The sequence below is a fragment of the Lontra canadensis genome, unplaced genomic scaffold (assembly GCF_010015895.1).
Source record: "Lontra canadensis isolate GAN:19392208 unplaced genomic scaffold, GSC_riverotter_1.0 scaffold58, whole genome shotgun sequence".
NCBI classification, from domain to species: Eukaryota; Metazoa; Chordata; class Mammalia; order Carnivora; family Mustelidae; genus Lontra; species Lontra canadensis.
The window spans coordinates 10,823,426-10,840,973 of record NW_022631052.1 but is presented as its reverse complement, the minus strand read 5'-3'; the positions used below and the strand labels follow the sequence as shown (position 1 = coordinate 10,840,973).

Below are 17,548 nucleotides of genomic sequence, written 5' to 3'. Positions count from 1 at the left end.
GAAAAAAGTTCTATATTATGAAAAATTTAGGATCATAAAGTTTTTTGAATAACTGGCTCAGAATACAAGTATCCCCACTTATATATGGGATTCATATAAATGTATGGGATTCGAGGTATATACAGTCAAAGAGAAAATGGGAAAACCTGAGAAACCCTTGAAAGAAGAATCCAAGTTATTAGTTCACTCCAAGCTATTACAGTTAGCCTCTGATAGGAATTTATCCAAACTGAATTTTAGGTTCATAGATATTGGATCCCGGATGTAAGTGACTTGGATAGGCTGGAATCTGAGTGGGTCTAAGATCAGTACTGGTTTTTCACCATTTTTCAGTAAGCCGAACACTGAAGGAGCACAGACTGGAGCCAGGCTGAGCAGGCTGGTACCCTGGCTTTACCACACATTAGCTCTGAGCCCTTCATCTAAGAGGTTAAGAATGCAATTAGCAGAGATAGTGAAGGCTGCTGACCTTGCAAGGTAATCTTCTGAGGTAGTTTAAGCATTAAATAAGTTAATGCATGACAAGGACAGAAAAGAGTGCATGGAAATTTGTAAAGGCCCAACAAGGATTAGCTATCATTATCCTGACTTTACTTGTTCCACCTACTACCTCCCTCTCTGTTAGACTCCATAACTGCTGAGTCGTCTGGCTATAGATTTCAACACCTATTAGTTTTCATTTTGTATTTTTTATTAACATATAATGTATTATTTGTTTCAGGGGTACAGGTCTGTGATTCATTAGCCTTACGCAATTCATAGTGCCTATTTTTAAGTTTGGGGAACACCACTTTTCCTTAGGAAGTCTGATGACCTATTAAAGGCACTGATCAAACTGTGGCCATGTTGACATTCAGACCTAACATTCAGTTGTTTTAAATTTCATGCATCTGGGGATGCTGCTAAATTACTGTATGCCTGTAGAGCTTCCTGGATCCTTGGGGGAAAGGAACTAGGTGCATGACATGAGGTTAGAATTACCCAACTTTTCTAACAGCTATCTGAAGTAGCTGTATCATTTTCAGCAGAAATCACTAACACGAGAAATAGAATCCTGCAGATCGCCCTGAGGGACCCTGCAATGTCAGAGTCTGAATGAAAGAGGAGGAAAATGGAAAAGTGAAAACGCTTCCAATATATTTAGCGATTTTAGTTTTTCTATGGAAACAAAGGGTTGACTTAGAATGAAGGCTATTAACAGGGCTTTGAAGGGCAGGAAGAATTTCAAATGGTTTTGATATTAAGCCAGGTTTTTTCTTCCTTACTGAACTACCCATGCCAATCATGGTGTCTATGAGCCTGCCAACCCTGCCAACAGGAACGGTCTTGGCTTTCAGGGAAGGCCCAGGCTGCAGTGGACCCCACGACCACTCCTCTTCACCTCTCCATGGCCTCTTAGACCAAGTTCAGACACCTGACCCAAGAGCTTAACAGTGACCTCTGATGTGGCTTACAACAATAAAAGCAACAACCAAGTCAGATTCCCAACCTCTTTCTCAGGAAGCTAAATTCTGAGAATAAGGTGATTAGCCATGAGGTACAGCTGAACGGTCACGAAGTACACAGGAACCAGAGAGGTCATGAGGAAACAGAATCTCTCTGAGCCAGAGAAAAGACTGAGGGAGAAGGGAAAAATAAGCCAGATGCAGCAAGAGGGAAAAGACAAAGCAAAGAGAGCCACCTTGCGAGGAACCACTGTCCATGGGAAAGACCATGGCTTGTCTCTGAGATGCCAGAGTTCCTGAGGTTTTCAGTCCAGGTGCGTCTTTGAACCATGTTTTACAAAATGGTCTGAATGGATCTCTGTTCCTTGCAACAAAAAACAGCTAACTTGAAACAGCTACTTCAGCTCCCCTGAGGATGGATTTTCCCCAGAGGGCAGTTGGGTGCCTTCAACAAACAAGATTCCTGGCCAGGCCACCCTGCCAGACGTGCCTAGACATTGCAGCAGAACAGGGGTGTTTCATCCCTTAGGTGCCCTCGGCAGAGTCCCTAGGGCTTATGAGCATCTCAAGGGCCTATGGAAATGCTGAGGCCTGAAAAAAGTATTTATTGGATCCAAAATATGAAAAGAAAATTATAACATCAAAGTTAATAAATGTTTAAAGTCCCCTACTGGTCAAATGAAGCTTAACTCACAGTTCTGTAAAAGCTAATTTTGTGTGGGACCTGGGTGCAATTTTAATGTCTGCTACATGACATGGTAAAGGCCTCCAGAGAGGAGTGTGGAGGCCTTCTATGGTCTACAAACCAGTCCCACAGCAGCGGACATGTCTGGGCTTAAGTTGGGACCTACTCACCCTACGCCTTGTATATGCCTATGACTAAATATAATGCCTTACCACTCGAAACTCAGTACTCTGAACTTAGAAATCACCCTCCCTCCCGAATTTAAACATACTCTAATGCTTCTGATATCAGGAATCTATTTTCTTTCCTTAATATTTTATAAAACTGAAGATAAGCCTCTGTTAGCCATCCTGTTAGTTTTTCCAAAAATGGAAAAATGTTATTCGTGATTGCAAATGGTCCTGCACATTTAAAGGATTCAACTTCTGACACTTTTCAGAATAATCAATCAAAAGTTGGTCACATGTATTGACTCTCCTTACACAAGAGCCCCCTGAAGGTCGCAAACAGACCTAAACACTCTCTCCCACTTAGATTCTCAGTCTGTTCTCAAAGCTATTTTCTTCTAATAGGTGGAGGCATATAAGTTATACAAAATTTAAATCTTATACGTGTAAAAGCAAAAACCAAGTATGACTGTTTTTCTAGAGTAACTATGGCCGTTAACTGGCTGTGCCCAAAAAAGTCCCCATCTTCTCTCCGCAGTGCCTCTGGCCTGCCGCGCTAGGCCCAGATCACTCTTCTCACTTCCACTGCTCAGACTAACCCACAAACATCTAACATTTTGTCTCCACTCCTGGGCACCCTCCTTTCCCTTTCTGCCCCACCCCACCTAAGGCTACACTACTTCTACATACAAAACTGCTCTCAAAATGGTGATCTCCTTGTTAGACCACTGGGCCACTCCTCATAATTCAGACTCCTGGTTCATACAAGTCACTTTGGTCCCCGATCCTGGCACTCATTCACCTCCCCTCAGGCCTTACTGAGGGCATGGACTGTTTCTTTCAGTCTGATGGGCTAAACACAAGTATCCTAGAAAGGGTGTGTCCTGAATCAACCACCTGCTGGGCTCACTGAGGACCATTTCCATGATAATTCCACATTCTCTTGGACCAGTCCTGTCTTCTAGGGCCTATATGTATTTCCCACTAAGGAATATTTCCCTATCACCCCACAAAGAATTAAAAATGATTTGCCACCTTCCAAATCCCTATAAAAGGCAACGTCCTGGGCGCCTGGGTTGCCCAGTGGGTTAAGCTGCTGCCTTCGGCTCAGGTCATGATCTCAGGGTCCTGGGATCGAGTCCCGAATCCGGCTCTCTGCTCAGCAGGGAGCCTGCTTCCCCCCTCTCCTCTCTCAGCCTGCCTCTCCGTCTACTTGTGATCTGTCAAATAAATAAATAAAATCTTAAAAAGAAAAAAAAAAGCAACGTCCTCCCTCAACAACTATCTCAGGCTAATAACTTTAAAGCCAGCTCTCTCCTCTTCCCAATCCCTATACATCTTTCAACTTTGTCTTCCCTCTGCTTGTTTTTCCTCCATTATTTAAATGCAATGCAAAGTCTCTTCTATCTTAAGGAAAACCAGTATTAATCCCACACCTTCTTTAGCTGTCACATACTCTTTCTCCCCCATTTTCCTATGGAAACATCTTAAAGCCTTATTTTCTTGATTTCTACAACTTCACTTCCCATTCATTCCTCAACCCACTGCCACACCACCACACCACTCAAGTTCCTCTTGGCCAAACTCAAGGGCATCTGTAATTCTTTACCTCACTGAACACCACCAACCACACTTGTTTGGCTCCCTTCTGCCTCTGGGTTCTACTCTTGCCACATAACCCTTACACTCAGTCAGCCTGGAGAGGTCCTGCTCCTCCATAAATACTGGTATTCCTATGGGCTCCATCTCAGCTCTTCTGTGCTCCCGATTTATATTCACCCCAATTCAACCATCTAGACCACTGGTACTCCACTGGGGCCGTTTGAGAAAACCTTTTTAGGAGTATAGGTTTTAACCGTTCATAATGCCTCCAGAGGGCACCCAAACACTTGCTCAGAAACGTTCATGGATATTTGCACAAAGGTATTAGAACCCAAAGTGAATCTCCCAGTGGATAATGACTACCTCTAACGAGATGCCAAACATCATGAAGACTTGTACAACCTGCAGGTTCCCTGATTCTGTGAGCTGGAGGCTTATCGCACGGGTCTAATTCTATCCCTAACATAGAGATGCAGTAATACTGAATATTGGTTAATTGGGAAACCTGACATGTTTGCTAGCCGATGCCAAGTAATAATGAATCAGTGAAATATTCTTAAATCCTATCAACCTTAATCCTAACATGTTTGAAAGGGACACCTAAAAATAATCTGAAAGCCAGAGGGACATAATGGAGTTTACTCACAGAAATAAAAAGGGTTCAGATTTTTTTATGAATTGTTTTATCATTTACCTAACAGGCAGAATTTATAATCTTTGGGACGGTTTGCTCTGGCCATAAGAAGGGCCAAAAGCTCCGTGACAATAGCATGGTAGGCACTGCAAAATAAGATGTGGAAATAAGCTATGATTATTTTATGAACTTGCGGGATATGAAAAATAAATGAGCTCTAGAATAGCTTTACTGAATTTCTTAAGGCGTATCAGGTGACGTGAGAGACACTGCAAATTCCAGAGTTGGAATAAAGGCTTAGAAAGGCTTTAGTGGAACTGCAGTGCAAAGCAATAAAAAATTACTGCTTTTTAATATTAAACTTTAGATGCTTCTGACAAAACTCCAAAATTAATTTCATTTTTTTTAAATCTCTTTTCCTCCAATTTCTGTACAAACTAAACTGACCATAGACACTGGTTACCCATCTTGTGCGTCTTCTAGGATTAGTTGTAGTAATTCTTTAAACCTAGACTAAATGACTTCAACTTGTCAAACCTAGTTTCACCCGTTATCCCTTCATCATATCTCTGAGCCATTTAAAATGACTGTTCTCGCCCATTCTGGAACTTCCTCCTCAGCTGCCAGGATTCTGCACTCCCACGAGTTCCCTCTGTACCCACTGCCCGGCCAGCCCCCCAGACTCAGGTACACAACGAGGCAAATCAGCTCCGCTGGCCCTGTGACAGTGAACAGTGAACTCTCAGATTCTCTCCTGAGAATTTAGAACTGGGAAGTGGAAAGGCTGGGTCTGTGAACTGGCAGGGGTTCACAGCAGCTGCACTGACTCCTGTCAACTTTCCAGAACTAGTGGGCTCCAGCCAAGAAACCACCTTGGATGACATAGAGACCTCCTCAGAAATCCCCCTTCACTTAGGCCATTTCAAATGGGTTTTTTAAACCACCAAATGGTCTCTGATGAAGACATGCTCCTTCCTCTCTAATAACTTCTTCTGTAGGCTCATTCTCCACTACCTTTTCCTTCAATGCCCCCACACTGCAGCTCTGCTTTGAGCTGCTTCTCAGTCTGCCCCACAGGTTCTCACCCGCTCCCGTGGCTGCCGTACCAGCCACACGGCAAGCACACTGTGAATGATTCTCAGGTCCTCTTCCACACTTCGGCTGTAGACTAAATGCGTGCACCACCACCCCAAATTCATATACTGAAACCCAATAGCCAATGTGATGGTATTAGAAGTGGGGCCTTTGGAAGGTGACTGGCTCACGAGCATGGAGCCCTCATGATTAGATTAGTGCCCTTTTATGAGACCCTACTCCGCCCTCGCTCCTTCTGCCATGCAAGGACACAGGGAGAGGATGGTCACCTGTGAAGGAGGAAGTGGGCCCTCAACCAGACACTGAATCTGCCAGACCTTGATCTTGGACTTCCAACTTCCAGAACTGCCAGAAACAAATGTGTGTTGTTCTATCTACCCAATCTGGGCTAGGTTTGTTATAGCAGCCTGAATGGACCAAGACAACTTCTAATGGTGAGGTGAGCACTTCCAGCTGGGTGTCTGCCCCCCGTAGGTGCTGGCCTGCCTCCACGTGGAAAGGACCAGTTTGTCAACATCAACAGAAGGCACTCCAGTCAGTCATGTACTGACAACACGAGCACTAACACTCTTCAGAGAAACCACCACCTGCTCAGACTGGCAGAGTCTAGTCCAAAAGACAATTACAGTATTACCCAAAGTTAGGGTCGTGCAATCTTTTATAACTCCATATAACAGGCATCAACGGTCCAGTCTAACCCAGACACATATTTCCTAATCTTAAACCACTTATAACTCTATAATTATACTCCAAAAAAATTTTTACCACATAGAAACACTGATTTTAATAATGAACTTGTGCACAGTGCCCAGTCATTCATATAACAAAGCATATACATGCAGCATAAAATCCTCCTCAGGAACTACACACCTGTCCTATAAGCCTTTTACACTCAGCATGTCCAAAACCCAATCTGTCATCTCTTCACCAAAGCCAACTACACTCCCAACTACAGGAAATGGGTCCACCAGACCCTCAGCTGCCTGAGCCAGAAACCTGGTGATCAGTCACCCTCCTCCACCTCATGAAGTCCTGTCTACTTTATCTCCTCAGTGTCTCCTGAATTTATTCTCCCTACCTATGCTGTCTCAGCTGTAATACGGGCCTCTGTCATCTTCTCCTATAAAAGCCTCCAGTCTTGCCTCCCTCTAATCCACTATCCACAATGTAATCTTTCTAAAATGTAAAAGGGATTGCTATTACCCAGCTTAAAGTTCTTCAAAGGGTCCCATTAACTTTCAGTGTAATTTCCACATTTACTCATGTGGTTTTTAAACTTTGAACAATGTTAACTCCTTCTTATCTCTCTTGGTTCGTCTCTCACCGCTACCCACTCCAATTCTAGCTCCAGCCAAACCAAACATCTTTGAACTCCCCAGGTCTTAACTGCTACTATGCCTTGACTACTATGCTCTCCTCCCCAAACTCCTTTTACCTCCAGGCCTTTAGACTAACTGTTCCCTTTGTTTACCTTCAGGGCCCACCTCACATATCACTTTCTCTAGGAAGCAATCCCTCACTTTCACCCCTACACTCAAATTTGGATTATGTGCGAGGTCTTTCCATGTGTTCCCAGAGCCCTTACGTGTCCTGTAATGCATCTCTTCTATCACACTTACTTGGATTTGTCCACTAAAGCACATGTTCCTCCACATCCACACCACCTACTGCAGGTCCACAGTAACACTTGAACCCACATGCCCCGATGATAACCTCGCCTACACTGCATGTTCCCAGGTACCCTGAGCTCCACTCTGCAGGCTTTGCACCGTAGCCATACTCTCAATGCTTCTGCCTGTGGTCCAGCTGGCTAAGCCCTCCTCATCCTGAAAGACTCAGGAAAATACAACTTGCTCCATGACCAAATCTGTGCATTCAAAACACAGGGAGTTAGCAAGAAAAGAAATCCCACGGCCCATGTTCAAGTTTCTGCATTTATTTTACAGACAGAATATTAGAAAATGAGAACTACTTTTATTGTGCATATTGCTAAAACCAATTTTCCTCCAAATACTGAAAGCAGCAAAATTCATTCAAATTTATTCCAAATGCATCACTCAAAAATGTTCAAATATTAGTTTTTAGAGTACATTTTAGAGTATGCTTTAACATATGATAGGGCTTGCCTATTTCTAAAAGCACACATACCTATTAACCACACAACTAACGTACGTCCTATATATACTTTTAAAAGTAAATATTCCAATATAAATGTTAATACAAATAATTTTAGAAAATATAAAAAAGTAAAAAGGTTTAAATCACAATGCCCTATCACCCAAAGTCCATAATTTTTAAGATTTTCATCTAATTTCTTCTAGACACTTCTCCATCATAGGTTTTTGTGGAGGGTTACTGGGATCTTTGATCAAGAGTTGGAATCACGTCACATATGCAATTTTGTATTCTGATTTTCTCCCACTTAACACTGTCATAAGCATTTTAATACATTTTCTTCATAAACATTTTAACAACTATATATTATCCAGTGGACATACCATAATTTAATCATTCTCCAAAAGCACCCTAAAAAATAACTCTTAAAAATATGCCTTTGATCAGTTCCTAGATCAGTTGCTACATCAAAGAATATGAATACTTTTCAAGGCTCTTTATACACATGGCCAATGTAACAAAATAGTATGACATTTTCCCCACGTCCTCCTCAGTATGGTAATTTTTTAGTCTAAATGTAGGCCTTTATTAAATTGATAAGAATTTGTAACATCTCAATCACAAAAGTAAATACTCATTGTAAAAAAAGTGAAACTCAAAAATATGTGAAATAAAAAATCGGTCTCTCTTGTTTTTCCTTAAGTCACAATTAAATATTTTCCATGTATCTTTCTAGACTTTTTCTATTTTTATTCAGAACATACACACAAGAATCTTTTGGGTTTTTTTATCTTACAAAAAAGATGGAATTAAATTTGTTTTGACTCAACAATATATTCCAGGCAACCATCCAGGCTATGTCAATACTTACAAATCTACCTCTCTTTTTAAAAGCTACATAACGTTCCATAGTATACAGATACCAAAATTTATTTGTGGTTATCTCCCATTTTTTATTATAAATGATGCTACAACAGACTTTGCACATACTAACTTATGTTCTCTTGTGGGAATATTATAGATTCCTTGAGGAGAATCTGTTAGATCAAAGCATGTTTTTAAAATTTTTTATAGGCTCTGCCAAATTGTTATTTGAAAAGGTAGATCCAATTTTGTGTTCCCAACAATGTATTAGGTGCCTTTTCCTCCACACCCTTCACTATCTTTTAAATTTTGCATGATAGCCCCCACTGAAAAAATCTGGTTGTTTTAATTCTCATTTCCCTAATCACAAGTGACATTGAAACCCTCTTCACTGCTTTGACTCTCACTTCTTTGAGAACTACTCCTATCCTCCATTCATTTCTTAATTGTATCAATTCTGTTATTCTTTAACTCTTTAAACATGTTACAAATTTTTTTCCTGTCACCTTGAAATGTCTTTTGTCACACAGAAACGTCAACTTTGATAATGATTCAAATTTATCACTCCTTTCCTTATGATTTTGGGTCTTTGTCTTACCTTAGTGGTCTACAAAAAAAATCAGATTTTCCAACATAATATAGTCTCCCGCATAATTCCCTTTTATTCTAATATCTTTAGAGTTGTTTTTTAGTTCGTTCTTTGAGCCAAATAAAATTCATCTTGAATGTGTAGAAGTAAAATCTTTCTTCCCAGTCATTTATCCCTGCACAGTATATTGAATAATCAATTCCCAACTGTATTCAAAATGCCAACTTTATTCAATCCTAAATTCCTATATATAAATGGGTCTGTTACTGGATTCTACCCTTCCGTGCAATAATTTATCTATGCTTGTGCTCACCATTTATATCAGTGCAGCATTACAGTATGTTTTAAGATCTGGTATGGCAAATCTTCCATCACTATTTTTCCATCTGAAAAATTTCTTGACCATTCTAGCACATTTCCTCCTCCAGATGAATTTTAGAAGCAATTAATCAAGTGTCCAAAAATAACTCTCACGTGGATTTTATGTGAAACTACATTAAATTTACAGTTTAATTTGTAGAATATTTCAATGTTTACAATAATGCTTTCCCCTCCAGTAACATGTATGCCTGCCCATTTATTCAGGTTAGCTTTTAAACTGTTCAGGTAAAGATTTTTCTTTATAAAGCTTTTCGGCATTTGTTTCATTTTTAAACATCTTCTAGTTCTGTTGCTCTTGAGAATCAAATCTAACCTTTCTGGAGGAGTAATTACAAACTATTTGATTATTAGTGACAGCAGACATATTTGCACACGTTTTAACAAATTATAGCTCTTTCCAGTGAACTGTCTGTCCACATCCTGTAACCACTTGTGTGTGGACTTTTCTTATTTTCCTCATTGATCTGAGTTCCTTACATGCTTAAGATATTAAGCCTTCACTTAACGTTTGTCACAAATATTTTCCTACTTTGTGGTCTGGCTTCTAATCTTAGGGTTTTGTTTTCCCTCTCTTTAAGAAGTTTTAAAATTTTTTTGTAGTCTAATACATTGATTTTTTTAACTAATAACAGATCCGAACACCCGAGAAGTGCCAGGATCTAGACCTCTTCCCCTCACAACACCTGCACAGCAGGTATTATCTTCCTCACTTAGAAGATTCTAGTTCAGGTCTGATTGCAAAGTCTTTGCTCTGTCTACCTCAACACACAGAACCCTCTCTTCCAGATGTTTAATATCTACTTCCACATTTTCTTTATGATTTAGGGGGCATTCATGCTGATTTATCATTTACTATATTCCCATATATATTTTTGGGGTGCTGAATAGGCTCTAGAGACCCATACAGATATTGTAAAGCCAGCATAACACTGTTTTGAATGGGGCTCTATAACATGTTTAATTATCACAAAGGATTTGTACCACCTCATTACTCATAATTATTCTGTCCAGTTCTTCCCACACGGATAGCTTTATAATGTCTAAACATCACATCCAGGAATACGGTTTTTCATTTAAGACATTCTTATCTTTCAGGATCATTTATAGGGTCCTCCATGCAGACTGCACTTGTCTCAATAAAGCTGTACTTAACATGTTTTATGTATTTCTGCATTGTGATCAGAGCCTATTTTTTGGTTGGTTTTTTTCTTTTTTCCATTTTAGTTTATGCAGGTTATTTCTGGTATTCAGAAAGTTATGAATTTTATATATGCATTGTGTACCCAGTCACTTACTCAATTTTTCTTTGTATAATAGTTTGTTATTCTCATTTTTGTAGCCAATGGCATCTACAAATACTTCGCTTATTCTAATTTTAGATCCTTACCTCAAATTTCATGTATTACTACTTTAATAAAACTTACAAAAGCAATGTTAAATAATATCCCAATTTTTAATTTGACTCTGATAACTTTCTCTTAAGTATATTGTGAATAATTAGCTTAATATTTATGTGTACTTTGGCACAAAAAAACACCTACTTTTTAAACTAAGAAACAAGGAATTTTTTAAAAATCAAGTATCTATTTTGTCTGTAGTTTAGGTAGCAGTTTGAATTCAATGTGAACTCCAAGGAAAAGATACCTCTCTTCCAGACTTCTGAAATGGCCTACCTAGTCTCCCCTACTTCTACTCTCCCACCACCACCCCCACATTCTGCATGCAGCAGCTGGAGTGGCTGTTTAAAAATGCAAATCTGATTATGTCATTCTCCTGCTTCAGATCCAATGCTTGCAATGGTTTCCCATTTCACTGAGAATAAAATAAAACATCCTTAACCTGTCCTACAAGACCCTACATGATCTGGCCCCCTGCCTAGCCACACTTCCCTCTCACCCACCAGAATCTATCCACAAATCATTCTTTCAGTTCCTGGAATGGGCAAAGCTCTCTCTCCCTTCAGGGCCTTCCCACATGCCATTACCCTGCCTGGAAAATTATCCCCCATCATTCTACGCTAACACCTACTCACCCTTCAGATCTCAGCTCAAATCTTATTTTTGAAAAAAAAAAAAAAGAAAGAAAGGAAAAGGAAAAGGAAAAAAAAAATATATATATATATATAAAGTCTTTCCTGGGCCGCCTTTTCACAATCTAAAATTTGCTCTCCTTTTTATACTCTCTTATAACCAGTACTACTTAACTTTCCTAACAGATACCGTTTGTGATTATACATGCAGTTGTAGGATTGTATCATTTCTGGTTCCCTCCACCTCCATAGATTATAACTTTTAAGAGAACATGGACAAATTGATTATGTTGGCCACACCACAAGCATTCATATGTATTTGAATGAAATAAAAACACCTAAAAAACCCTTAACTGTATCTCTTACATCTTAAAAGAACACCCTTTATATCAATCAATATTTAAACTGTTAAGACTCTTTTTGATACTGTCTGCAAATTCATTAAGAAAACATTTTACCCCAAGGACATAACAGCTAACCTGAATCTGATGCTGCCAAAGGAAAACACATACTTAAATTAGATCATTAGGAAATGTTCTGTTTAAATATGAGTTTTGTTTTATGTAGCATTCACTTCACTGATACTTTATTCACACTCCACTATTTTGTCTTATTTTCTAAAGTATGTAAAGCACTAGGAAAAACGTGCTTTGTCGAATACTCTTTAAGAAGTCTAACATATTAATGGTCCTTGATAAAAATTAAAGCAAAATCACAAATTAAAAGCATTCAAAGTTGGTGATCTCTATTATACTGTAACAGACACATGTGGTCAAAAAAAAGTATAAATTACATTGCAAATAAAAAGTCCTTTAGGATCACAAAAGCTAATAAAACCAGTATTTATATACTTCTTTACATTCTGCAAAGCACTTTCACGTGAAAACCTCATACCACTGAACTCTGTGGAGTAGACAGAGCAGGTATTATCAGCATTTATAGAAAAGAAAACTGAGGCTTAGACTGACTGTCCTCCTCAAGGTCAAAGGACTGGAAAGTACTAGAGTCATAATTACATTGGGGGAGGGGTAGCGGTCCCACATGTAAAAGTCCTAACCAAAGAGAACTTCCATCCTAGAGGCCTGCGTCTGTAATTAGTGTAGATTTAGGCTCCCTTCAACTGAAATTTCATTTCACCAGAGAACCACCACCCAAAGAGCTGCTTTAAATATAAAGTTAAAATTTAAATTGCCACCAATCTGGGAAATAGCTAAATTAACTAGGGGATACCCAAACTATGGAACATGATGCAGCAGTTCTCCAACACCAGTTAAGGCATTACATGCTGAAACTGAAAGATAAGAGTGCACTAGTACTTGTTAAAATGGTCAAAGATAATGCAAGTACACACACGGGGAAACATTTTATAAGATCTAGAAAGATACATATGGAACATGTAATAGTTATCATCTCTGGAGGCAGGGGTTGGCAGAGAAAGACCTCAGACGTGTCTGGGATGTTTTAGTTTTTACCAAGAAAATTAGTTACTCTACCTATTTAAAACTAATCTTTTAAAATTTAAATTAACCTATGGATTGAACAGACAGGTCATTTTTCTGTTCTAAAAGCTCTGCAACTATAAAGGAAGTCGGGGCCTCTCTAAAAGAGAAGACAAAACATATCAACAACAAGAACAACAACAACAAAAAACCCGGCACAATCCTGTTAAAACAATAAGCCACTTAAAGGTCGCAAAAACGTCCCTTTAAAAAAGCAGTAACTTAAATTATTTTTTAATACCTAGTCTTTGTTGCAGTAAGACAACCAGCCAACAAACCAGCCACTGGAAGAGTACGGAGCAAGCTCCTCCTAGAGAGATCGAGTTGTTAGAGTTCGGCCAGGAAGGTTTCACAAAGGAGCCGAGTTTTGAGGGAAATGAGAGGTGACTTGGCAGAGAGATGCGGGAAGAGTCATCCAGATGGGAAAAGGTCTGGGAGGTGGATATAGCGAGTTAATCGGAAGCGGGGGACAGTAAGCAAACTGCAGTCGAGTCCTGAAAGAGGAGAGGATTCCTTTGGGTGTGGGAGTGGAGAGGGAGCCCGGCTGCGCGGCCATCCAGTTTACCTGGGTGAGAATCCGGCCCTTGTTGTGGTCAAACAATGGAGGCGTCCAGCGGCAGCGGCGTTCTGCGCTGGGTGCGCGAAGGGTTCCTCATCACCGGAGTAGGATGCTCGGCGGGCTCTGCTGGGACGCAGGGCGCTCTAAAAAACACAACACCACACCATGCAGCCGGGCTTCTCCGCGGCACAGCCCGGCTCCCTGCTCCCACGGCGCGGCCATTACCGCCTCTCCGGGGACCCGCCTGGAAAGGCTCCAAGGCGCGGCTTCACGGGCTTCTAAAGCGGTTTCGCTCCCCCTTCCCTCGGCTCCAACAACAATGGAGCCCGGCTCCGGAGTCCGGCTCCCGGGGGGCCTCCGCCCGGCCTCGCCCCTGCCGCTGCCCATCCCTCGCCGCGCACCCGGCCGCCATCTGTGACCCCCGCGCCCCGCTCCCGGCACTGCGGGCCCGCGCCGGCCGGCCGAGGCCCGAGGCCAGGCTGCCCTCCGTGGGGCCTTGCCCGGTGCCCGCCGGGCCGCCGGGCTGCGGGGGGCCGCTCTGACCTTCCCCACCGACGCCCAAGGGCCGGCCCCCGCGCGAGGCCCATCCTAAGTGATGGGTTGTTTTTCTTTTCTTTAACCCACTCATCCTCCTTCCAACCCCGAGCCCGCTCCCCTTTCGCCCCCCGCCTCCGCCTCGTTCCCGAAAAGAAATAGAGAGACTGCAGCCCGGCCGCCCGACAACTCACTCCAAGTGAGGGGTTGAAGCGCCCCAGGCCGCGGGCTCTGCGCACCCACCCTCCCTCTCCTCAAGGGACACCTCACAGGTGCGCCTCCGAGCCGCGCGCGCGCGCTCCGCACACCCAGACGCCTCCGGGGGACAGCGCGCGTGCGCACGCACGGGGCCGACAAGCCCCAGGGGAGCGGGGGCCGCACGCATGCGCGCCGTCCGGCCCTCGCCCCGGCACCAACCCCCCCCCCCCCCCCCCCCCCCCCCCCGTCGGCCGCCCGCGCGCGCCCTCCCCCCAATCCCAGGCGGGTCCCGGGTACCCCCCCAGCCCCCCGGCCCTGCGCGCGCGCTCCCGCTCGCTTGCTCGCTCCTCCTTCCCCGCCCCACCCGGGCCCGCGTTACCCTGGGCAACCGCAGTGCGGCCGCACCTGAGCTCTGCGCCTGCGTCCCACCGGCCAGACCCTCCCTTTCCCTCGGTCCAGTCCCCTGCCCTGCCACAGCTGGGGGTGGGGGGGCGTCGCCCCCTCCCAGTAAAGTGAGTATCGAGCGTCCTCCCCCGTCCTGCCCCTCAGACAGACCCGCCGCCGCCCCGGCGCCTCAGCCGTCCGCCCGGTCTGCGCGGCCTGGCCTCGCCGCCCCGGCCCCCGCTCCCAGCGTGCACCGCGGCGAGCGCTCGGGTGGGAGCCGGCGAGATGCGTTCGGCGGGCGGCGCCCACTGACCTCCCTCGGCCGCCGGGCCGGGGCAGGGCCGGAGCCGGGAGCCAGCCCCGCCCGCCGCCCCGCCCATGGGCCGCCAGCCCCCGCAGCCGCCCGCCGGGAGGACCGCGCCGAGGGGGGGAGCCGCCTGAAGGACCGCGACGGCCGCGCCCGCAGGTAAGGCGGGGCCCGAGGTGTGACCGAGTCCAGCCCCGCTCACCTGGCGGTACCTCTGGGGAAGCGCTGCGGGCGCCGGCGGGGGAGGGGGCACCTGTCGGGACAGGAATTTATTTTGGGCTGTTTTAAAAGCCCTCTCTGCAGCGGGTGGGGGTCCTCGCGTCTCACCCCCAGGGCACTCGGCTGTGGGGAAGGGTGTCCCCTTGAGGAAACAGCGGTGGCGGGGGAGAGACAAGAAAAGGTGGAAAGGAGGGCAGAAGTGAGGCGCAGCGACCCCGCAGCGTTTTCCAGCCGGTTATGGGGAGGGGGTGCCGTTGCCAGGGCTCCAGTCCAGGCTGCGGACCGTCCGCACCGCGCACCCAAGCCAGTCCGAGGGGCAGGAGCGGCCAGCCCAGGGGCTGCTCCGACCATCCCTGGGGTGGGTTTGTAGGGTGAGGGATCCGCATTGCAGGTGCACCAGGAGCGCCCGAGGGCCTGGCGGTGCTTTGTCTGGGATGCTGTGGGGAGGCGGCCCTCTTCATCCAAATCTCCTTTTTAAATGCGTTTTACCATCCTCTGTACGTTAGAGACCCTCCCCGATGATAAGTTGCGTTGTCTCCTGTCCTAATAACCCTTTACGTAAGTACTCTACCTTACAGCCCTTTACTGAAGCTTTGGTGTGGGCTTTAGATGACCCTAAATAACGATTTGCTTAGAATTCATGAAATTGAGCATAATGCAAATATGCAGCAGAGCCGCGGGCTTGACTACAGAGCTGCTGTCTGCTACAGCGAGTTACTCCAGTTTATCTAACTTGCGTGTTCATGCTGACCTGTATTGCTTAAATTCACACTTTGATATTTAGCGGTATGATCTATTCCAACGATTGAAAATGAGGTGACCTAAGAGGAAATAGAGTCGCGCTCCGAAATTTAGGTTGCGGTAATAAGTCTTATTACAAAATACAAGCTCCGAGGCTGTATTGCTTTAATACATTACGCATTTCCAGAAACCTACCTGTAAGAGTGGTAAAGCTAGAATTGCTGGGTCTTCTTTAATCAGATTTTTAAGTATGAGATATATATAAAGAACATTGTTATTATTTTATTAAATGATTTTTTTTTGCACTGTCAAGAACGTGCCTGCATTTTCTTCCCGTTGAATTGTAAGGAAAAAGATGCTAACATTCAAAATGACTTTTATCCCCAAAGGTGTTTTAAATTTATTTCTTTTGGCTAAATGTTCATCTTCTATGAAATATTTTTGGGGAAAGGTATTAATACTTGTGGTATGTATATATACTTATGTATATATGTATGTGTGTTTACATATACACACTATTGAAAAACCTTAAAATAGTTTTTGTGTCTCTGCGTCATAATTACTCAGTAAATTTAGTTTAGGTAGATTTAAAATCTGAGATACAAAACAATTATTTGTATGTATCAGATTTTTATTGTAGTACATGTAAATACATCAGTTTAACGGGCTTCTTGGAAAATATTGTTAATTCTTTTTTTTTTTTTTTAAGTGAATCCTTTTGCTTGCAATGGAAGATCACTTGGGTTCTTAACTCTTTCATCTGTGATTCATTGGATAAATTCATTTTAATGTCATTACTTAATTGGCAGAGAACATTTGCAGCAGTACTGATGTTAACGTTGATGCTTTTAAGAAATACTTAAGGGGCACCTGGGTGGCTCAGTGGGTTAAAGCCTCTGCCTTCGGCTCAGGTCATGATCCCAGGGTCCTGGCATTGAGCCCATGTTGGGCTCCCAGCTCAGCAGGGAGTCTGCTTCTCCCTCTGATGTCTCCCTTCTCATGCTCTCTCTCTCTCTCTCAAATAAATAAATAAAATCTTAAAAAAAAGAACAAAAGAGAGGAAACTACACGTTTCTGAAAGAGTAAGCACACATATACATTAATTCAGGATTGGTTTTCCTTCTAACTTCTTCCTCAACTGGAGGGGTCAGATGCTGTTTTAATTCAATCGTCCTGTTACCATTATGCTCCCCTTAAATCCTTATACAGAGAACATTTGTTTGGGTGCTCTGCTGTTCACAGGAAGCTCTGCTCTGCCCCTTGGCTACAGACAGTCCTAACCCCACCAACCCATTTAAAACATGTAACGTGACTTAGAGTCAACAGCCGCCTAATCCTTCTTACTATGGATAGATCATCCTATTGTTGACAAATTATCATTTCCAGGATTGATTTAGCACAAATAGGACACATCTTTTTCTTCTTCAGACACAAAGCTCCAATTCACCTAATCTTTTCAGTACATTGTAATTGTATTTCTTTCAGCTGTGTTTTACCTTCA

General features: G+C 43.4%; 2 protein-coding genes across 4 annotated transcripts in view; one reads left to right on the top strand and one right to left on the bottom strand.

Moving 5' to 3' along the window:
• The window catches only part of ZNF664 (zinc finger protein 664), a 43,308-nt gene extending 28,243 nt beyond the window's left edge, over positions 1-15,065 (bottom strand). Inside the window, exons 1-2 of one of the 3 annotated variants that reach the window (XM_032876468.1) lie at positions 14,952-15,065; positions 13,671-13,807 (exon numbers count right to left, since the gene is read on the bottom strand). The gene's annotated coding sequence lies outside the window, so the exon portion shown is untranslated. Of the gene's footprint in view, positions 1-13,346; positions 13,416-13,670; positions 13,808-14,392; positions 14,536-14,951 lie in introns of those variants that run through there. The other 2 variants (XM_032876467.1, XM_032876469.1) reach the window with 2 other exon arrangements.
• Positions 15,066-15,100: 35 nt separating this feature from the next.
• The window catches only part of CCDC92 (coiled-coil domain containing 92), a 29,930-nt gene continuing 27,482 nt past the window's right edge, over positions 15,101-17,548 (top strand). Inside the window, exon 1 of the mRNA XM_032876464.1 lies at positions 15,101-15,246. The gene's annotated coding sequence lies outside the window, so the exon portion shown is untranslated. The remainder of the gene's footprint in view (positions 15,247-17,548) is intronic.